This window comes from Lethenteron reissneri, chromosome 39 (genome assembly GCF_015708825.2).
Source record: "Lethenteron reissneri isolate LAM-NWPU_2019-01 chromosome 39, ASM1570882v1, whole genome shotgun sequence".
Taxonomy (NCBI): domain Eukaryota; kingdom Metazoa; phylum Chordata; class Hyperoartia; order Petromyzontiformes; family Petromyzontidae; genus Lethenteron; species Lethenteron reissneri.
The window spans coordinates 8,014,232-8,037,804 of NC_083817.1; the positions used below are offsets into that span (position 1 = coordinate 8,014,232).

At 50.3% G+C, this 23,573-nt stretch overlaps 1 protein-coding gene across 1 annotated transcript in view; it reads left to right on the top strand.

Annotated features, from left to right (window-relative positions):
• The window catches only part of LOC133351928 (nuclear factor 1 A-type-like), a 399,089-nt gene that overhangs the window by 21,393 nt on the left and 354,123 nt on the right, over nt 1–23,573 (top strand). The gene's annotated exons all lie outside the window — the stretch shown is intronic.

Here is a 23,573-nt window from a genome sequence, read left to right on the forward strand (position 1 = left end):
AACGGAACACGCGGGGCTTGGCAGACCCTCCGCGCCAGCCGACCAGACTCGCCTTTCGCGTCCAGGCCAAATCGTTCCACTGCCGTCCTCGGTTGTCGTGAGCACAGCTCGATTGCTGGGCCAGTGGCAGATGTAGGCTGCAAACGGCAGTTGGATTTTTTTTCTCCCCATTGAATGCATGGCCACGGTACGGCGGCTTTTTTAAATCCTTTATATTAAGTTCACTTGCTTGCTTGCTTGCGCGCTTACGACCGTGCAAATATTTCGGTCGTTTTTTAACCCACTTCCCGTGATCCAAATTTTTTTTACACTTTTTAGGAAAAAGTAAATTATATTTAATTACCAATTACTTAATGGTGGCAGGCAATCATCTGACCCAAAGGTGGCAGCCATCTCAAGCCAGAGGACGAGAGGACCCGAGCCGCCACGCATATAAAGGATTTATAGTGAAAAACTTTGTTTTTACGGGTTCATTTTTGTTTGTTTAGTTTTGTTACCGCGGAGTGATTATTGAGTCGCTGGCAGACTGAAGCATGCATCGTGATGAGCAGTAGGCTCAGATATAGCGATAGGTATACAGGATGTGGTATGCCGGTTGCGGACAGACCCAACTGAAAATACATCTTGGCCATGGTGCAAGGCTTACCGTATTCTCCAAATTATAAGACGCACTTTTTGGCCTCCATGCTTTTTAAAGAAAAAGTTGGGGTTGTTTGTCATATGATCAGTGTGTGAGTGCGTGAGAGTGCGTGTGACCTGATTTGCTGTAACCTCATTGACAATGGGTACAAGCTTGGGGGTGCATCTCATTTTCCAGAGCATCTTATAATCGAGAGAATACGGTAGCTGCAGTGGAGGTAATGTTATTTTTCCCCGTAATGCACTGCAAACTGTTGGAACCTTTTTTGTTTTTCAAGTTTTCTTGAAAAATAATTGACAAATCTACCTTAATGGACATTTGGTTTTGGTTAAATCGCCAATTTTCTCATGAGTCCACGGGAGTGCTACGAGATTAGACCGAAGCGATATTTTAACCAGGGTCTTTAAGCTTCGCTCATTTCAGAATATTTGCCGTGCGATAAAGTGCAATGCGATACAGATTGTGGAAAATGATTCTTCGTGATGTGCCGCGTGTTGTCGTTCGGGACAATGTCCGACGTTTCGCTCCACATTCATCATTGCACATTTTTTGTAACTTTTGCGAAGAAGGTGTGGTTTCATTTTACTCAACGTTGTAATATTTAACTTCAAGATTCGTGCCATATGTTTGTCGACGGTACAGTCACTTGGAATTTTTCCGCGGTGTAATAGAACAATAATACCAATTACTATCGTAATCACAATTTTCTTTTTGCAAAATCCAAAAACGCTATTCTATTTTTCTACCAGCTCACGTGTGCCAAATTGGTCTGATATCTATTAATCACATTCCTTTGATTGTTTTTTTTCTTCTTCAAAAAGTGTACTTTTGTATCATTAGATGCACATGTAAAGTTGAATATATGGTGTACACTCTTAATATGAATCAGCCAATGACATCCCAACAATCTCCCAGCCTGTGAAGTGCGGCTACTACGTGGCAGTATAGCAAGTAGAGTTCATGAAGACATTTTTGTTATCAAAAACAGCATTGACAACGCCAGCACTGATACCAATGATGCTGCATTATCGGTAACATCATTGACATTATATTCTTGGTTCTTTCAGTAAAGTCACGTAGAAGGGAAATAATAAAATATATTTTTTTTTCTACGTGACTTTACCGAAAGAACCAAGAATATGAATCCCTGCAGTCACGAAAGCTTTAAATCATTGACATTGCCAATGATGATGCCAATGTCAAGGACGTTGTCCGATAATCTGTCAATAATTCTCTGGGCACTCTTGACTTCCTCGCATGCGATGTCAAAAACTAGTAACAGAAAAAAGAGCTTTTTTCGATTTAAAGCTTTCGTGACTGCAGGGATTCATCTTCTTGGTTCTTTCGGTAAAGTCATCACGTAGAATGGAAATAATAAAATAATAAAAAGAAAACGTGATAAAATAATGCTCACGACGTTTCGGCCACAACGCAAGCAGCCGTCCTCAGGTGGAGAACAGGTCATTCAGACTCTGTCTTCTCGACAGACCTGTTCTCCACCTGAGGACGGCTGCTTGCGTTGTGGCCGAAACGTCGTGAGAATTATTTTATTAAGTTTAATTTTTATCATTTTATTCTTTCCATTCTACGTGACTTTACCGAAAGAACCAAGAAGATAAAAAAGAGCATTGACGAAACATCCCGATACGTACATCTCGCGAGGGGTTTTGGCTCGTAAGTCAAACATTATAAATCATTATTATTATTATCATTATTACAGCCTATGTTCATTGACCCTTGGCATAACTGCCGTTAATATAATTGCCCCACAATTATCCCCCGTTACTCTCTTCCCCGCCGCACATTATGCAGAGCAAGGGGAATGGCTAAATAAATATATGTAATGAAAAAAAAATCAACCCTTCCCACCGTTGTAATTGTAGGAAATATCAATTATGAAACGTCACTTAGCGAGGCTGTTTTATATCACGAAATCTGGGTCGACGTTGAACCCGCCGGCGCGATAATGTAGCTCGCGTGTGAAGGACGACTCGTTGCTCGGAGTGGTGTTTAAGGTGCCTTAACATTTGAATGCGGCAGGAGAGGGAACTCACATCGCAGCCTAAAACCATTTCAATGTTGGGATGTTGGGTCCGTGTGTCGTGACAGGAGGGCGAAGGGCTTTGTCAGCCAGGAGCCTTCATTTAACCAGGAGATGAAATAAAAAATCACCTGGGGACACGTGATACATCTATTGCTTATTTTACAAACATGACCTGGGCTATGTTACCTTCCATGTAATGTTTGACAAACGTTTTAATTTGAACAGAGATTTAACTATAATTCTTTTGTTTTTTTTCATAAGGTTTAGTAAAGAAGGTGAATTGCGCTTAAATATACATACGTACAAGAAATATATATTCATTTCTGGACAGGCAAGTAACTAAATGAGACAAATCATATATTTAAAATGTTACCATCTAAACTAAATGTAACAATACATTTTTTTATCTGACCAAGGCTTAGTGAAGCGGTGATATGCACTTCAAATAAATTCAATATGCAGTAAATATTGAATAAGTTGTGGAAAGGAACATGACTACGTTAGGTGAATCATTGAGGCAAACATGTTTTAACTAAACACGTTGGCGTTTGCAACCAATATTACTCATCATAACGTGGGTTAGATCGTGTAAATGTGTCGTAAAACCCACCTCCACCCGACACAGCCAATTACGAAATCTAACCCCAAAAAAACGTTATCATGATTTATTTTTTCATTTTTGGTTTGGGCCGCGTAATGATCTGGCCAAATCTGTGTGTTAAATCCCTCCACCCCCCGACATAGCCAAGCAGATGAAATAGATCCAGGTACAAGTGTTTACCACACCAACTATTACTGTCAGATCCCTGGTGAATTGAAGGTCATTTGCCTGACGTCCAGTATCCAGCATTAAACCCCGTGTCCTATGATCAGCATTTCAGGCATTTCAGGTCCACGGTCACGTGTGACATTTAATGGTTGCAGTCAACTCTCCACGTAGAATCCATCCGTCGTCTGCTTTTATCCGTTTTTTTTAGGTTGTAATCGGTTTAATTCCCCGAAGCAATTGCGATCAAATGGGCACCGACCGAACCTCTGTTCCGGGACGAGCGAGGAGCAGCTGAGAATAGCAGCCGGCGGTGCGCGCCGCACACACGCGCGTGCATTGCCATTTCCTCGCTTTGTTTTCCTTGTTTTTGCCATCGCGGTTAATGCGCAACCCGGGCAATCGAGGCTTAACCGTAATTTCCCTCTATTGCCAATCTGTGGTGGCGCTGTGCCCACGGAGTGTTGTGCGATCCGCTCACCCCCCCACCCCCTTTGTTTTTCTGCCTTTCGTCGTATTTTCATTTCATTCTCTGTGAAAGCAGCGCATTTTATTTTCCAGCACAGAGAGAGAGAGAGGGAGCTAGTGGAGTCGTGGGTTATTTGCGCAGAGCCCCTTTTTGCCATTTGGTGATGGAGGCAGCAAGGGCTCTTTGCTGAGCAGTGCACGTGAACGTCATCTGAGTTTGTTTTTTACATATTACGGTTGCAGAGCACACGAGCCCAAAGGTCTAGAACATCAAGCAGCCAGCAACGGCCACCACGATCAAAGTTGTAATAAACAAGAGAACTCTACTTGCATGTGAAGTGTTGTTGAAGACGCGTGGACAACGGGGTAAGGCACACGTATTTATTTACACAAAGGGCTTACAGTACTAGAGGGATGTATCGGCCCCCTCACCCGTACAACTGGGAATTCACCCCTAGCTAGCCTTCCTAGCTGAGTCCTTCGCTAACGGGCTAGGGGAGGCTGTCTGGCCCGACACTGGTTAGTCGGGCTACGGTACCCGGAATCCCAGAGGTCTGACTCTGGTTCCGGGACCACGCCACTGGCTCCAGCCTGCACTGCCCTTACAAGGGCGGCGTCCCAGGGGGAGTCCAGGGCCTATCTGGCTGGTCTTCTCTCTTCTCTTAACTACTCTAAGACTGAGCCCCGAGCTCTCTGGCTCAACCCTTTTTATACCCCGTTAGAGGATCGAAACCCCCCTCACGCCGTCCAGTACGGACGTCGTTGCGGGCACCACCCCGTGTGCTCACGGAGACCCCGCCCACTGTCTGTTTTCCATTAGCCCCTATGTAAACAGCCCTACACAAACAGACCCTCTGTAACAGCCCTACATCACCCCCCCCTGTACAGCTCGCAGCCGTCCCGGCTGCAACAACATTCAATAAAGGTTATTTAACCCCTGGATCCCCGCGTGTGCCTTAAAAAAAACGTTTTTAACGCTAACTTGAAGGAACCAACAGTAACAACAACAACAACGACAATGACAACAACAAAACCCTCAACCCTGAAAGGGAACAATCCGACGCACCCCCCCCCGAATAAATACGGATACCGTAAGAACGAGCTATATACAATTTGTAGCGAAGCCACAATGCACACAACAGCAGGTGAGCCCAACGTACGTGAATGCAATGGGCAGGGAACACCCCCCCCCCCACACAACACACAATGAACACAACATATATATACAAATCTTGCGGTTCCTCAACAGTCTGCGCATTTTTGCGCGTGTCCTTGCGGTTTCACAACAGTTTGCGCATTTTTGCGCGTGTCCTTGCGGCGGGCCCCTCACACGGGGAAACCCCGGGTGGCGGACCGTCAGGTGGCAATCGTCCGTCCGGGAGCGGGGCCTCCTCTGATGCCTCGTGACTGTTGGTATCCCCAGAAGGGGTGGTCGGGCGTGAGCCCGTCAGTCTCGATGCACCTGGAGGTGGCACGGCCGGCAAGGCATTAGGTGAGCGCGGTGGGGACGGACCTAGTGAGTCGGTCGACCCCCCACACGTCTGGCCACGCATGTGTGAAGTGGGTTTGTGTGCCGCGACGAAAGGTTTCAACCGAGAGGGGTGCACGAACCATCGCCGCTTCCCCCAACGAATGCGCACGCACTGTGGTCGCAGGACCTCGACCACTTCCACAGGCCCCCGCCACGGCCGCGCCAGCTTTGGGGAGGTAGCCAGGGGTACTTGGGGACAGTGCAACCATGCCCTGTCCCCCGGTTTCCACTGTATGACATGCGCTCGACCCAACCTGAGGCGCTCGTTCGCCTTTTGACGGAGGTCCGAGTTTAACCTCGCAGCATCCCGCGCCTCTGTTAACTTAGCCAAATTAAATTTGACGTGGTCAGCCAATTTTGTTTTTCCTTGCTGGTCGGGGATCTGCAGCTGGGCGCGAACAGGCGGGTCGGGTTCGCGACCGTACATAAGGTAAAAGGGGGAAAACCCCGTAGCTGCATGGGGTGCCATCCGATATGCCGCCAAGACCCCCTGAATATGCAGGTCCCAATCAGTCTGGGAATCTGAGACCTGCTGTGCCATCATTGACGAAATGGTGCGATGCAGGCGCTCGACCATTCCGTCAGTCTGTGGGTGATACGGGGAGGTCCGAATTTTCTTTGTGCCTAAGAGGTCACAGACTTGTTTAAGTAATTTGCTGGAAAAATTTTTACCCTGGTCGGTCAGCAGCCGTTCCGGGGCACCTTTGTCCAGGACGTATCCCTGAACAAAGGCGTCCACGATGGCTGCTGCCGACTGGTTGGCAAGGGGCCAGGCCATGGGCCAGCGCGTAAAATACTCGACCCCTGTCAGCAAGTACTTATTGCCCCTGGGGGTGGCGGGAAATGGGCCCAAGATGTCCAGTGCGACCAGCTCATTTATTCTGGACACCTTGATCGATTGTAAAGGCGGGTTAGACTCCCGCGCCGGCGGTTTCCGCTGCGCACACCGCGGGCATGAACTCAGAAGATCCCCCACATCCTTTGTCATACCAGGCCAAAAAAAATCTAGCTGTATTAGTGCAAGGGTCTTTAGAGTCCCCAGATGTAACAGGCGCTCATGCGCGGCCCACACCACTTTGCCTCGCAACTCCGAAGGGACGACCAGCCGATGTCGCTGTGATTTTGCGTCCCAGTGCATGAGCAGACCCTGTACCATTTCCCATGCACCCGAATCACCTTTCACCCGGCCAGCACCCCCGACGCGACGACGCCACCCGAGGAGGGAGGTGTCCTCCATTTGGAGGCGCCCCCACTCAGTGACGGGCAACCCCAACAGGGAATCCCTTCCCTGTTGTTCGATAGAATTATCAGCCAGTGGCTCGTCATCGTCGGTGGCTGCCAGGATCGGGACCGATGCGTCCCCTGAAGGTCTGCAACGTCCCGACCCCAGGAGGCATGCACATTCCGAGGCGGTTGGCATGCGTGACAGAGCGTCCGCGTTGGTATGGCGAACGCCCTTACGGTAAGTGGTCTCAAAATCAAAATCCTGGAGAACCTCCAACCATCGAGACAACTGTCCCGATGGTTGTTGAACCCGCAGGGCATACTGTAGTGCCGCATGATCTGTGCGGACGGTGAAATGCCGACCGTACAGATATGGGCGGTACTGTTGGATGAAAAAAACAATTGCCAACAGTTCTCTACGGGTAACACAATATCTCTGCTCCGCAGGAGACAACACCCGACTACCGTATGCGACCACCCGTTCAACGCCATCAACCACCTGGGAAAGCACACCCCCAATACCCGTGTTGCTCGCATCGGTGTCGAGCAAAAAGGGTTTCGAAAAATCAGGGTAGATCAAGGGAGGGGCTTTCACCAGGGCGTCCCGAAGGGAGCGGAACGCAGCCTCCTCCTCTTGACCCCAGTGGAAACGAACCCCTTTAGATGTTAGAGCGTGCAGGGGTTTTGCAATTGTTGCAAAATCAGCAACAAACCGTCGATAATACGACGCGAACCCAATAAAACTCCTGACCTCTCCCACTGTGGTGGGAGTCGGCCAGGAGCTGACACACTGCGTTTTGGCGGGATCGGTAGCAATACCCGAGCGTCCCACGATGTGCCCCAAATAACGCACCGAATCACGCAACAAATGGCATTTTTGGGGCTTAAATTTCAAATTAGCAGCCCGCATCTTTAGGAAAACTGCCCGCAACCTCTGGAGATGGTCATCAAAAGTTTTACTAAAGACGATAACGTCATCCAAATAAATGAGGCACGACTCCCATTGCAGTCCAGCCAAAACCAATTCCATCAAACGCTGGAAAGTTGCCGGCGCTGAGTGCAAGCCCATCGGCAACCTGTTGAATTGAAACAAGCCGTGCGGTGTACGAAAAGCAGTTTTAGGCTTAGACTCATCATCCAGAGGAAGCTGCCAGAATCCCGAAAGTAAATCGAGTGTGGAAAAGAATCGCGCTCCCGCCAAAGCGTCAAGCGATTCATCCATCCGAGGGAGCGGGTATGCGTCGGCAACCGAAATTTTATTAAGACGCCGGAAGTCAACGCAAAACCGCAACGAACCGTCCTGCTTTTTAACCAGGACGATCGGCGCTCCCCAAGGGCTGGTGGAAGGAGAAATGATGTCCGCGGCTAACATGTCATCAACAGCCGATTTGACATGTTCCTTTTCGGCGGGACTCAACCGAAACGGATTTTGGCGAATTGGCGCGCTGTCACCCGTGTCAATATGGTGACGCAGCAAGTGAGTGCAGCCCAAATCATATTTATCTCGACTAAAAACGTCGGAAAATTCTCGCAATAGCGTTTTAAGTTGTTGACGCTCTGAATCGGACAGGTCCGTCGATCCCGCACAAAGCGCCTCGAGCCACCCTTCATCGCTGTCCGAACGCGGTCGCGACGCAGGGACAGTGTTGACGGAATTTACGGCGGGCTCCTCACACGGCACCGGCGTTGCGTGAGCAAGCACGGTCCCCTGTGGGAGCACCACCGTCCGCGAGCCCACGTTTAGGACCGCGATGAAGGGTTCACTATCCCCTCTCACTATGGTCTGGGCCGGTAGTAAATCAGGTCCACTAACCCCGGCCCTAGACGGTCCCAACAGTACCCCTTGCGCCCCGGCACCCTTAACGAGGGGCCGCCGAAGCTTCAAGGGCACCAACATTTGCGTTCCCGGAGGAACGCGTACCGTTCTCTCCACGAACGCCGGCACCGTCGCGAACGCCGTCCGAGTCGCAACTGGTGATGGCAGGAACGCCATGCGTCTGCCCGATGGAAGCTCTATGCACCCCTGGTCGATCAAAATTACAATCGGCATTTTGGCCAGGAAGTCCGTCCCCAGCAGGCACGGAACCGCCAGCGAGGACGAAACAAAAATCGGCCCAGACAATTTAATTTCCCCAATACAAATTTGGGCACGAATTTGTCCGATGATGCCAAGTGAGCCCCCGTTAGCCGCATAGAATGGTACGTTAACAGGCATCAAAGGACGGCTCCGGACAGGGAGAATATTGTAAATTAATTCCGAAATAATAGTCGCCGATGCCCCCGTATCGACCAGGATGCGCACTTCCACCCCGTCGATATATCCTACAACGGCCGACGACCCCGACGATGCGGCAACCACACGATCGGCCAGCACGGACCACTGGCCGGGTTCGATATGGGTACCCGGAGTGGTGCGTGATGGTGCGATGGTGCGTGATACCGGCCCCCCTCTCGTCGCGGTGTTTGAGTGCGTGACGGGTGTGTGTGTGGGCCAAACGTGTGGGGTGCCGCGACTCGCCGGTTTTTGACGGTGGAGCTTGGGATGAGGCCCGTCGTCCCGGTGAGGTGTCGTCCCGCGCTGACGAGGAGAGCGGCACCCCGAGGCGACGTGGCCCCGGACGCCGCAGTTATAACACCGCGGGAGCGACGTCGGAGGTGACGAGTGGTCGGAACGGCCTGACCCGTCCTGGCCCGGCCGTGCACTCGTCGCCTGTTGCCGTCGGTGGTCGACGGCGTAGAGTTCCTCCGTCGGAAGGGTGGCTGCAGCCACCGCACGCCCCGCCGATGCCCTGCTGGCTTTGCGTCGAAGCGACAGGAGGTTTGCGTGGAGGAGCCGCGCCGCCTGGAGCGATGTCATTTCCGCGTCCTCCTGTGCGACGACAGCGATGTCTAGATCGTCGGCCAGGAGGAGTATCTTCTCCGTTACCATAGCGTCGATGCCGTCGTCATCCATCCGGGGGAAGGCCGACTTGGCCATCGCCAGGAGGCTCGTTCGGTACGCTAGGGGCGACTCCTTCTCTCCCCGCTTGCGGTCGTAGAACTCCTGTCTGCATTCCGCCGACGGTCCGTAGACCCCTCCCAGCAGCTGCAGCGCCATCGGTAACGTGGAGCGCCTTTCCTTTGGTGCCGATGTTAGGGCGGCAAGCGCGTCGCCGTCCAGGAGCGCCGGCAGGGCGCTGAGAGCTTCTTCGTCCGTCCATTTAGCCATCTCCTGGTGGGCGAGGAAGCGTCTTTGAAAGCCGCTCCAGTCGCCCTCTGCGCCCACGAATTCTTTAAGCGGGGGCAGCCTTTGGTGTAGCGCAGCGGCTGCCGTGGAGTCCCGTGGACTGCTGCCTCCCCGACTCGGCTGCGTCTCGGCGCGAATGGCAGATGGCATCGCCTGTCGCAGCTTTGATGACGCGCCCTCCTCCGTCGTTGATGCAGCAGCCCCAGCGCGGCCGATGTCGGACCCCAGGTTGAGGTTGGCCACGCCCCTAGCGGTCGCTGCGTCGATGGCGGGAATTTCAAAATTTAAATCTTCAGAAATGGCGGGAAGGCGCTCCACACGCCGGTTCCTCTCGCCCCGCGGTGGACCACCAGCCGCCAGCCGTGTGATGTCCCCCAGCGCAGCGGCAGCGGCGTAGAGCAGTTCCGCCAGCCTCTCATGAGCCAGCCTCAGGTCGTCTCCCCGCTGCTCCTCTTCATGGCGATGCTCCGGTAAGCCCGCATCCGGCCCCGGCTGCACGTCGTCTAGTAGAGCCATCTCGGGCTCGGCAATTTCGGCGGCGTCCTCCGCCCGCTGTTCCCTGGCTCGAGTTGTTTGGCGCGTGTCCATGTTCTTGGTTCTTCTGACGCCAGATGAAGTGTTGTTGAAGACGCGTGGACAACGGGGTAAGGCACACGTATTTATTTACACAAAGGGCTTACAGTACTAGAGGGATGTATCGGCCCCCTCACCCGTACAACTGGGAATTCACCCCTAGCTAGCCTTCCTAGCTGAGTCCTTCGCTAACGGGCTAGGGGAGGCTGTCTGGCCCGACACTGGTTAGTCGGGCTACGGTACCCGGAATCCCAGAGGTCTGACTCTGGTTCCGGGACCACGCCACTGGCTCCAGCCTGCACTGCCCTTACAAGGGCGGCGTCCCAGGGGGAGTCCAGGGCCTATCTGGCTGGTCTTCTCTCTTCTCTTAACTACTCTAAGACTGAGCCCCGAGCTCTCTGGCTCAACCCTTTTTATACCCCGTTAGAGGATCGAAACCCCCCTCACGCCGTCCAGTACGGACGTCGTTGCGGGCACCACCCCGTGTGCTCACGGAGACCCCGCCCACTGTCTGTTTTCCATTAGCCCCTATGTAAACAGCCCTACACAAACAGACCCTCTGTAACAGCCCTACACATGTATGGGATTGAGAAAGGTTATTTCCTTGGCTAAGATATTCAAAATACTCCCGTTTCGAATCCTTACACTGTACTGTGATAATAACTCATTGCCAGTCAGTTAGCAGCTGATTTACAACCCACTACTCACTAAAATTTCATCAAACGACCCCCACGACTGACATGACATGGGGCGTCCTTCATCCAGCAGTGGATTGATGAAGGCCTGTAGATTGTTATCCTAATTTATTAAACGTAAAAGCCTAGTGAGACTAAAAGTCTATTTCGAGGTGACGGAGCCATCCAATAAGCTCAGGTTTATTGTTACATCGCAGGGACGTAAGAGATACTGATGGCCTTCAACCAGCAGTCGATTGAGCATGGCTGATGATGGTGACAGCTTCTATTTTTATTTGTACAAATAAAATAAAAGAATACTTCGATTGTGTTCTGTGAAGTATTGAAGGAACGGCTATTGGAAAAATAATAAACCTTTCCGAAATATGATTAACAATTACCGTGAGAGGTTTTGCTCGTAGCTATAACTGCTTGAAAACAACAACAACAAAACGTCCCGACAATTGTAACACAGGCAACACAGAACATCCCCACTTGACCGAGAAATATAAAAGGCGCGGCCCTGCAATTCCTTGCTCATGCCACTGCTTGCGGACGAGCTCGGGAAAGAGCCACTCTAGAGAGGGAATTTGGCCTACTCTTCCACTCTGGCCAGACGTTTTGACAAACGAACAAAAAAGACCTGCACGTGACCTGCCGATTGATTCGTCCAAATGGCGGTGAACCCATTTATACGACTTGGCCCAGACAGAGGCAGCGGCAGAGGTCGCAATCGGGTACCCGATACCCGTACCCTACCTGATACCCGGCTACCCGTACCCAGCCGGGTACGGGTACCCGTTTGCGACCCTGGTGCAGCCGGGTATGGGTAGGCCGTGTGTCACTGGTGAGTAACTGTTTTTCACTCATTTCCCAACGTCTTGTCTCTTCTCACAATTCAAGTTCCTAGAATCAACCCACCCGCGCCTGCAACATTGCTTCATCCCAGAGGTCGCAATCGAGTACCCGTACCCTACCCGATACCCGGCCGGGTACAGGTAGCCGGGTATCGGGTAGGGTACAGGTACGGGTACCCGTTTGCGACCCTGGTGCGCCTGGGTACGGGTAAGGAATCAAAACCCGTTTGCGACCTCTGGGCAGCGGGAATAAACTCGCAACGGGTTTTTTTGTTTCGAACTTGCCGCACCGGGAGGCCGCAACGAAACCGGCGACCTCTGGATTTCACCGCGGTAGCGTCCGATGAATACGCACGAAGCCCGAACGCCGGCAACGGTATGAGAGCTGAATTCGCGTTGTGATGCGCCGCCGCAATTCAGAGAAATCTGGACGCGGAGTCTCCCGGGAGACTCAACTACACGCGCCACGGGGATTCCAGAAGATGTGCAGTCTTTCAAAAAAAAAAGAAACAGACATTAATTAGATCGGAATTCCCAAATTAGTTTTATCTGTTTTAGGAATGAGGCTCCGGCTTCCTGGCCAGCGTGGCGAGCGCACATCTGCGTACACTTTGGCCGTTTCATTCATTTTTTTTTCTCCCTCTAATCTATTTTTTTGTCATTTTTTTATACTTTGTTAAAAGCAACACCAGGCATGAAGTGACTACGACCTATTTTTTATTTTTTATTTTTTTTATTCCACCCAATTATATTTCAACTGAGCGATCGGTTTCGTGTCACGTGACCGAAGAAACGTCCGTTCGTAGCTCTTGCAGCGAGCGGTGCACCACCGCGTGTCAGAAAACGGCTCCGTAGACGGTGGAGTTGCAGAACTACTTTAAGAGGTCGCTTTAGCGAGGCCTCTTTACCCACACCGGGAGCCATACCTCCAGATGTCAATCACACTGGAACATTTCGTCTCAGAGCTGGAATTTAGCCATTCGGTCACAGTTCCTATGATTACTGTTTCATTGCTTTTATGGCTTTATTTTGGTGATTTTCGATACGTTTTTTGGTTTGGCCATTGTTTGTTTGTTGTAGTACAGAGTTAGACTGATGGCCTTAATCTAAGTTGTCTTTTGGTTATTGTTGTTGTTTGACTTGCATCCCACTGGGATATTTGCACAGCGTTGGTGTACGGTGATTTTTATGCAATATTTTGCTGTCTTTTTTTGGATTTTCTGTTTGCACATAGTCACTTTAAGATGTTTTCTTGTTCATGTTTTTTTGTTTGTTGCGGTCGCACCCGATTCAAGAGCCGAATGGCTCACAGGGCTCTACCTAATAAATGAACTTTGATGCCAATACGGGGGACGCAGCGGTTTGAGCACCGCTCCTACGAACCCTGCCACCTGAGTTGGATTCCTAGGGATGATCAACATCAGTGGAGAGTGGCATGTCAACCAGTCATGGGTCCCTCTTTCACCAGCCTGCACTGACCAGTGTGGCGAAGTATGGAAAAAAACCATCCTGTACATGGCTAAGATCAGTGGCGAGTAATATGGGAAACAGTCCTGGGCCTTACCCCCCCCCCCCCCCCACTCCATATTCCCATTCACAAACCCACACTGACCAATGTGGTGAAGTATGGTAATAAAAATGTCGCATGACTGACAAGACATTGAGAGGTCATCACGGACCAGTGGGATTGGCAAAGGTGTGTACATTATTCTATTTGTATTCAGTGAAAACTAAATTATTAACTTCGTATTCTTGGTTCTTTCGGTAAAGTCACGTACAAGGGAAATAATAAAAGAATTAAAAATATTATATAATAAAATTATATTATATAATATTTTTATTTTTTTATTATTTCCCTTCTACGTGACTTTACCGAAAGAACCAAGAAGATGAATCCCTGCAGTCACGAAAGCTTCAAATCTAGAAATATTAACTTCTTGTTTTTAAATGTGATTGTCTTCTTGTGCAGTCGTTGATGATGTGGCTGAGGCCAGCTGCAACCTCCTCCCGCCCCCGCCCACCCGCCACGATTCAAACCCAGGGTCTCAGCGGTGGCATGACGAAGCAATTTCAGAGCTGCACCTGTGCCTCTTTCCGTCGGCAACCGGGGATTGTGTTTGTTGAGACACTGGGCCACATCCCAGCTACCTTTGTCTTCCTGGCCAGGGCAGCGAGTGCACAGATGTGCACTCTGTGCCCTTCCAGTCACTCGATTTGGTTCATTTTTTTTGTCTAAATTTTTGTTACGTATATTCTTGTTTAAAACTAACACTGCATATGAGGTCATTTGACCTCATTTTTTGTAAGTTGAGATCCTATTGTCAGCTGGTCATAAGTTGATTTAGACTATCGCTTTTCAGATGTACATTTACATATTATTATTATTTGCTCATAAGTTCACATTGGTCAAATAATTCGTAACATTCTTGCTCGTTTGTCAGTCCACTGCTGGATGAAGGCCTTCCCAATGCGCTCCATTGGTCATTGCCCATACTTCACCACATCGGTCAGTGTGGATTTGTGCAGGCGGGAGCATAGATGTGGCACAGAAGTACAATACAAGAACACATTTCGCCGCACTACCCGCTGCTGCTCACAACCGGTCATTATTCACGGTGACCGCCCATCCAAAACGCTATCGAGACTGAAGCCCCTGCTAAGATTCCGAGATCTTACGAGGCCGGGCGCGTTCCGGTTGATGCGGCCGCAGTCGCCGCCGTAACCCCGCTTGCAGTATCCTTCGCGAAAGGAAAGAAACAAAAAACAGACCAAACCACACGTTCCACAGACAGCCTTCGGGAATCGAACCGCCCTCGGCTCGGCAACAACGCCGGCTCCACGAAGACTCGACCCAAACGCTCGCTTGCGACCGAACGACGTCCCTCGCAGAGCAACATTTTTTTTATCCAATTGTCACCATCCACCCCCCAAAAAAACATTGCCAACTTCGCAAACAAAACAAAAACGTCTCCCGCCGTCCCACGCCGCCGCGCGTGACCCCGCGGTTGACGCGGTGTCACCAGAGCGGCGTATCGGCGGGGGACAGCATCTCTGCGCCGTGCGTAGTAACATCTCTTGAATAAAATGTTTTTCCTTCCCCGAGACCTTTTCCTTTCTTGGCTCCACGGTCACCGCCGCCGCAGCCGCCGCTAATGGGAAACAAGGAAACGTCGTTTTTCCTTTGGCCGTTGGGTGTTGCAATTGGCGGACGAGAGTATAAAATCTTCCACGGGTATCCGCCCCGGCCTCCGTTTGTTGTGCTAACCGGCGCAGTCTGGCAGCGCGGCAAGCCTCGCCTGCTCTTGGCGAACAGATGTTTTCTGGTCTAGCTTTGGGAAATCATTTCGCCTCCTGTCTGAAATCATAAGACGGTTAGCTTTTTTTTTTTCACTGTTTGCGTACCGTGAACAAAAAAAAAAGAACAGGTGTTCATTTATATTGGGAACAGCACAAGCGTGGCTTTTGTGCCCGGAGAGCTTGATACAATTAATCCAGGAATTCTTTAGAACGCGTGTGACTTCTAGTCAGTTGAGCTACGGTAACGGCACGTACCATGCCGATGCCTTATACGCATCGGCGAAGTTTAGCCGCTCTGCTGTTCCTCTCCTCCTGCTAGTGCTGCTCTCACTACAGCTAGGGGCCGCTGTTACTGCTGTTGCTGCTTGCGCATTTGCTGTTTCGACTGTCATTTCTGCTGGTGCTGCTGGTGCTACTCCTACTGCTGCAGTTGTTGCTAGTGCTATGTCAAAACGTTTTAAATAGGACCCTACATTAATAACATATATTTTTTTCAATCAAGCTATCTTCTCTGCTAAATATGAATTTAAAAAATAGACAAAGATGGAATATGATGAGAGGAGAGAGCTGTCGAAGACAACGCACGCGTGCGAGATGTTCATTCGCTTGCCTACATCGATTATCCGCTTATATATTTGTTCAGAATTCGAGCCGATGACTCTGTAGGCCCCTCGTTTTTCCATCAATCCGCGTGGGGGGGATGGGGTCTCTTTTAGCCGCTTGGGGCCCCTGCGTGTTTCCTTGCTGTGCTCGTGCCTACCACCAACCTATCACCAACTCCACTCTCCGAAAGTAACTTTGACTCCGCGCCTTTTCTGCCCCGGCGTTGCGGCAAACAGCCCCACAATCTGTAAACTTTAACGGGGTTATTTCCCCCCCCCCCCCACCTTCTTGCTGCCGCATACGTCGAGCCTCGCGGACAGCGAGACGAGGAGACATCTGAGCACCGACACATTTTTTGCCCCTGGGATGAGAGCGGAAACGGGGGTGGGGGGGGTAGGGGTTTCAACAAAAAAAAATCTGATATCTGGGGCTTTCGGGAAAGAAAAAAAAAACATGCTGGGCTTCTGGCGGCCTGCTCGGAGCGTACAAGCAGACACCTTCTTCACACTTGACACAAGTTTAAAATGACAGGCTGTCACGCAAGCCGCCCGCTCTGTCCAAACGCATCGGGTTGTCATTTTTTTTTAAATATATATATATACACATCACGAAAAAAAATCGTGCGAAAAAAACGAACGAGAAAATTATTTGACGTCGCACAAACGACAACTTTGTCGTGTGCAGCACGTGTCGCGCTAAGTGGCCGTCGAGCGGTCTCGCGTTCTCCCCCGGAATGTTTCAAGTGCGTCGTTCGGAGTGCGAGCCCCCCCACCACCCACCACCCCCCCCCCTCCATTTTTTTGTGGTTTAAATTTTTTTGCGCGTGTAGCCGATTAGGCAAGTGAGCTGTAGGTAGCAGACGAGTCCGTGGTTTACAAAAAATAATAATAATGCGTTCGACAGCTGTGCGTCGTTTTGCACGCTCAGTTCCGTTCACTTTATGGAGAGAGCGAGCGAGCGAGAGAGAGCGAGCACGTTTCGTTCCACGCTGCCCTCCCGCTTTTCAACTTTTACCCCCTCCCCGTTCATGACTCCTGCACCACGTGCACGGACAGCCTTCGTGCACCGAGGGACAATGGCGAGTGGCAGTGTCCCACGATGCGGTGAACGTCCGCAGCCCACTTCGATCATCCGCCGGTGGCGTTCCAGATAATCACCGGGGGCTGCTTGCTGCCCAAAGGCGCCCTCGACACGAGCTGAATCGTAGCACTGTGATACGTGTGGGTGTTCACGCCGTTGCCGAAGACTGTCATGGAAGGTGCCACGCTTCGCGCACGAGGACTCTCCTGCCATCGGCGTTGAAGTTGCCGCTTGGCTTTTACCAAAATTGAGTAATTTGCGAGCCGCTTTACAAATATCGATATGTACTCGGTCAACTCGCCGCCAGACGAGGCCTTTCCCCAATATTATTAAATTATATTTTCAGTTTTTAGCTCTGTACAGCACCTTGCGACCTCCGCGTGAAAAATAACTTTAGAGGCGCAAATTTGTTGCATGTTATTATTGCTATTATTACAAAGGCGAAGAATTCCCACGGGCGCGTCTGAACCGGTGCGCAAAAATCTTCACGCTCGTGCGTTGCCGTTCGCGATCTCGGGTTCTCTTGAGGAATGTGCCGCAAAGTGCACGAAGTTGGCCTCCAACACGGAGCGGGGGGGGGGGGGGCAAAGCAGCGCGCCGTTCTCGGAGTGCCGCTCGCTCGCCCAGCGCTCCTACGTCTCGGCAAACCTGTCCTTCGCTTGGTCAGCGACGGAATTCCTTAGCTTGGCAGCTGGCGCGGGTGTGGCGCGGCCAATCTCACCGCTCTATGCCACGTCACGGCGACGATCGATCTCGAAATCGCACGTCGAGCCGCGTGATTCCAGCAGGCGACTTTTGTTTGTTTGTTTTGCTTACACGTGACTACACCGCGGCAAGGGAGAGTAGAGACTTTAGGAATGCGAGGCACGGAGAAGCGAAAGGTAACGGGGAGAGAGACGGCAGAGAGAGAGGGAAGGGGGTGGGAAATTGGAGGAAAATTATGGAAAAGGAATGGGAAAAATGGGACCAAATGGTCAGGAAAGGTGATGGTGGGGAGAGAGAGGCTGCATTAGGGCCTCAACGCTGCTGCAGGGAGCGGAGTCTGTTTTTGCAGTGGGTGGCGGCGAGGTGGGAGGTGGCCTCACAGAGGTCACGTGGTTTACAGGAGGCTTGAGCTGGAGACAGATGAGCACTGAAGCCAGAGCGTGAGCCCTCGAATCCTTGTCACTGTGTACGGACTGAACTTCCTTCCCGTAAGCCAACCAGAATCGAAATGAGAATTTTCTATTGATACTGGAGGAATCCGATGAGCTATGAAGCTCTTTTTCACAGCAGGGGGCGGGTCAGAGAGTCACAACAACGAACAGTACAAACACCGATAGGAGTGCAAAGTATAGAAAAAGGAAGCAGGTCACAAAAAATAAGTAAGTAAAAATACATCAAGGCTATGAGTACAAATTGCGAAATTATATCAATTCCTGCCAATTGTTCAACAATAAATGCAAGCTTGGGCAAGTCAGCAAAAAAACAACAACAGTCCAAGACCACCACACAATCCCTCAAAAGCTCCATGCTGTTGGCTCCCAGTACCTGTCTAACTCCAGACTCAATCCTTGAATTCTCCTCTGTAGATAACTGACGGTCACTATATATACAAATATCCCCCATATAGCCTTTAACAGACTGTTGGGGCAAATGCTGTTAGCGAGCAGCTATGAAGGACGGCATCGCACACGAGGGGGCCAACACCACACCCGGCCGCCTTTGTCTCTCTCGTGGTGATGTTTACACATCGGACCAGGCACAGGACCAGTTCAGATGATCGTCACCGGTGTTGTGCCGTGAGCGGGAATCGAACCAGGGTTCATAGCGCAGCGCGCGAACTGCTATGCTACCGCTCCCCACACACACAGACACACATCACCACACACACACGCACTAATACAGTATTTAGCTACTTTCTCTCCTTAGTTTTAAGATCTGGTTGCATTTAGACGCTATAAAAAAAATACAACTCAAACGTATTTTCACGTATCCATTTATTCATGTATCCATTTATTCTAGGTTTGAAGCTTTCGTGACTGCAATGATTCATATCCTCAGGTTTTTTCGTATCCATTTAAATTGGACAAATAAAACCCTTTTTGCCACTCCACTACTCGTTGAGGGCCTCCCCCACGCCATGCAAGGTCGTGGGGGTTATTTGACCATACTTCACCACCCTGGTCAGTGTGTGTTGGTGCAGGTGGGGACCCCCCCCCCCTCCACGCCCTACCCCCCACACCACCGCCCTCCTGCTGAAGGCTCAACGCCCCTTCTAGATATTCATAGTCAGGTGGTGTTACTAAAATATGCACCGCTAAGCTTTTCTCCGAGGTTTGCGTGTTCAATGAATGCTGATAGCCATTGGAACCAATGGTGGGGGGGGGGAGATTGCCGCTTCGCACCTGCGATTAGCACGGTTGGCTTACGTAGGGTGAGAAAGAAGGTTAACATGCACACATCCAAGACTGAACAGCACTTGCTTGCTGCACTGAACATGCGTGTGGGGCGTCGAGCGGTGGCGCAATGGTTAGCGCACCTCCCCGATGACCCGAGTTAGATTCCCAGCCATGGCTAACCATCAGTGGCGAGTGAGAGCTGAGGAAGTCGTGGACCTCCCTCCCCTAGGTCGACTCGGCCCTGAAGTGAGTACTCGGTGAGGTGTGTAGAATTGCAGCCGTGACGGCCCTATTAAGTGCTCCCAAACAGCACTTGCCCCGACAGTCTACGTAGGCTAACCGGGGGATCTTTGTCTTTGTGTGTGTGTGTGTGCGTCGGGAGCGGTGGTAATTGGTTAGATCACAGAATATGTTCCGCAAAATTGGCTCCCCACTTCTCCGCAAGATTAAAGGGGGTTCTACTGCACCATGATCCTATTACATCTACGCAACTCCGCCAGCTCCTGCCGTGTGTGTGTGTGTGTGCCACCGCGGAGTTTCACGTTCCACAATCGACGTTTCTGTGTCGACTTGTCAAAAGGAGAAAAACGCGGACTCAAAAATACCATTCTTGTGTCCAGAATGTTGTGGGTATCTCTTAGTCACATCTAGACACGCTGTGGGTGTCTCGTAGCCACATTTACACACGCGGTGAGTGTCTCGTAGCCACATCTAGACACGCTGTGGGTGTCTCGTAGCCACATCTAGACACGCTGTGTGTGTTTCTTAGTCTCTTAGCCACATCTAGACACGCTGTGGATGTTTCTTAGTCTCTTAGCCACATCTAGACACGCTGTGGATGTTTCTTAGTCTCTTAGCCACATCTAGACACGCTGTGTGGGTTTCTTAGTCTCTTAGCCACATCTAGACACGCTGTGGGTGTCTCTTAGCCACTTCTAGACACTCTGTGGGTGTATCTTAGCCACATCTAAATATCTAGTAGGTGTCTCGAAGCCACCTCCAAGAGATTTACATTCATCTTTTTATTATTTCAGCAGGAAGGGCCCAATACGCCGTTGGGGTTCTATTTCATGGGCGACCTGTGATGGTACAGATGTTACCACACGGTACAGATGTTACCACGCTGGGCAGATCTTAGTTCCAATCGTGGTTAAATAAGTCGCGATATAAACGTGCCCTACCCGTTACAGGGATATGATAACGGTACAAAAAAAAGAAAACCACCACGAAATATTTTTTTCCCGAACAAAAAATAAAGTGACGGAATAAAAATGTAATTTTACAAAGCGAACGCGATCGGTAACCAGACACTTTAAATCAGGCTCACGCTCCTCCGCCGACGATTTGTCGCCGCCACGTCTGCGCTAGGAACTTTCTGGTTGTCGGAGTGGACGGAGGTTTCTCACGGTCGGCGATGACTGAAACCCCCAAATCCGAACGTGACGACGGCGATTGCCACAGCGAGTGAGCAAACCACCGACAAGCGTGGTTTCTTTTTTCTCGCGAGACCGAATCAAACTCGGGGATTATTCTAACGAGATCTTAGGTGGAACTTCTAGGGCTTTAAATTTCGATTTAAAGCTTTCGTGACTGCAGGGAGAGACTCACACAGAGACAAACAGATAGAGACACATACATAGGCATCTTCTTGGTTATTTCGGTAAAGTCACGTAGAAGGGAAATAATAAAATAATAAAAATAAAACATAATAAAAAAAATTCTCACGACCTTTCGGCCACAACGCAAGCTTTATTTTTTGTAACCATGTGCGTACGCATGTTGAACTTCTTTCGCACCGTACATAGCCAAACCGTGCCTTATCGTCGAAAAGAACACAAACTCGGCGCAAAGAGCAGTTCTAAACCACGTCCGAATATGCCTTCGAGTGTCCCTTCGGTCAAGAGAAACTGCATAGCTCGTCGGATTCCTCGAAGCGTCAATCAATACCGTGACTCTCTTCACTCTGAAGTCGCTGTCTCGCTGATCCGGGTGAGAACACGGGACGGTGTGGGACCCCCCGTCTCTCTCTCTCTCTCCCCCGGGTCGCGAGGAGGACCCGTGTCGTGCCCCCCCCCCCCCCCCCCCGACGTGCTGGGGGTTTGCCGCGTCAGCGCGTTGCGCTAAACCGCTGCAGTCGGTGCGCAGATGGGCGCGCAGGCCCGCACAGATGTTGCGACCGGCGGCCTGTCGCAACGCGTTACACACGGGGCTATGCCCCCCCACACACACACCACCACGAACCCCTCCCCCCGCCCCCCGCCCCTCCCAGCGCGCACGGTGCGCGAGACACGTGCCGAGTCACCGTCGTCGTCGTCATCATCAGCCATGTTCAATCCACTGCTGGGTGAAGGGCTCCTCTGCGTGCCGTAGCCATCCCCGGTTGAATGCTGCTTTTGAAACATCGCGATGCTTTTTTAGATTTAAAGCTTTCGTGACTGCAGGGATTCATCTTCTTGGTTCTTTCGGTAAAGTCACGTAGAATGGAAATAATAAAATAATAAAAAATACTATATAATAAAATAATTCTCACGACTTTTCGGCCACAACGCAAGCAGCTGTTCTCCACCTGAGGACGGCTGCTTGCGTTGTGGCCGAAACGTCGTGAGAATTAATTTATTATGTTTTATTTTTATTATTCTATTATTTCCATTTTACGTGACTTTACCGAAAGAACCGAGAAGATGGATCCTTGCAGTCACGAAAGCTTTAAATCGACACATAGGCATGTTTCTGATCAAGTAGCATTAACCATCACGCGAACTCCGATCATCCTCGTAGCAGCAGCAGCAGCGGTACCCATCGAACAAGACAGTGGTCAAAGCGTCGCGCGGCGCTTTCAGATGCGCTTCTGCGGCCGTCTGGAACGCTCTTCTTTCCGATATTAGGAGGCCAATGGGAGCTATGCACTTTTAAATAATGTTAGATTGAAAACTAATTTTTTCAGAACGTATTTTTGTGTCTAGCTTGTTGTCCTTCGCCGCATCTCCGATTACAAACATACATCCCGTAAAATGCTGTTAACGAAAGGTATTTAGTGCAATGCAGCGCAACATTTGACAACGCCGTGGCTTTATAGCCATAGTTATGAACATACAATGACCAATTAAAATTATTAGCGACTGGGTGTCTTGAAATTGTTGCGTTATTTGACAAGTGAGAGCCCCCCCGAGATCCATTAACTCATTTGTAAGGGAGGTCTGATTACCCACATTCATTGTCAGGCCGATGATAAGTGTTGTTTATTAAGTGGTCTGTCGTGATGTGGGTCATTATCACGTTCCATAACACAAAGGACACAGATTAAACGTGTGTGTTCATGCCTTTTTGTCTTTCTCAGGGTCATTGAAAATAGCATCGCCCCCACCCCCTTCCTCCTCCCCCCCCCCCCCCGCTAATGTGCAAAAATAGTTTGCAATTACATAGCAGAGCAATATTCTCCACATCGTGAACACGTTTGAACGTTCATTAAAATGAAGTTGTTGATATCGTATTACGCACTGTTACCGTATTCTCCAGAGCATACGACACCCCCAGTCACCCGGACTTTAAAGTTAACGTTGGAGGTGGTGCATCTTGTGATTCTGGGAGATGTGGATGTGTGCGTGTGTGTGTGCACATAGCCTGGCACAAGCGCCGTGATGGCGTCACTGCCACTTAGTGGCGAATGGCGGTTGTTGTTGTTGTCTTGACGGTACTTCACTTCACCGGGCAATGTGAATTTGGCAGGGAGCACAGACGTAGTAGTGTAGTACAGTACAACATTGTATTTTCTTTCTACGCTGGTTTCCGCTGCCCACAATGTATCCCCACAACTACGCATTCGTTGCGTCTTAAATCTCTAAAATATCGCTCGTTGCGTGTAAAACAATTGTAAACATAACGTTATAATATCGAGATTTAACACCGTATGTATCTGTGTCACATGTTAGAACACAAGCTGATACTCTTTTAGCTGGCTCGGCCGTTAGCGCGCTGCGCTACGAATCTGGCGACACGAGTTCTATTCCCGGCCACGGCTAACATCAGTGGCGAGTGAGCCGGTCCTGGATCACTGACCCCCCCCCCCCCCCCCGTGCACAAACTCCCAGGGAGTTTTTTTTAATGTCGATTTAAAGCTTTCGTGACTGCGGGGATTCATATTCTTGGTTCTTTCGGTAAAGTCACGTAGAAGGGAAATAATAAAATAATATTAATATAAAACAATAAAAA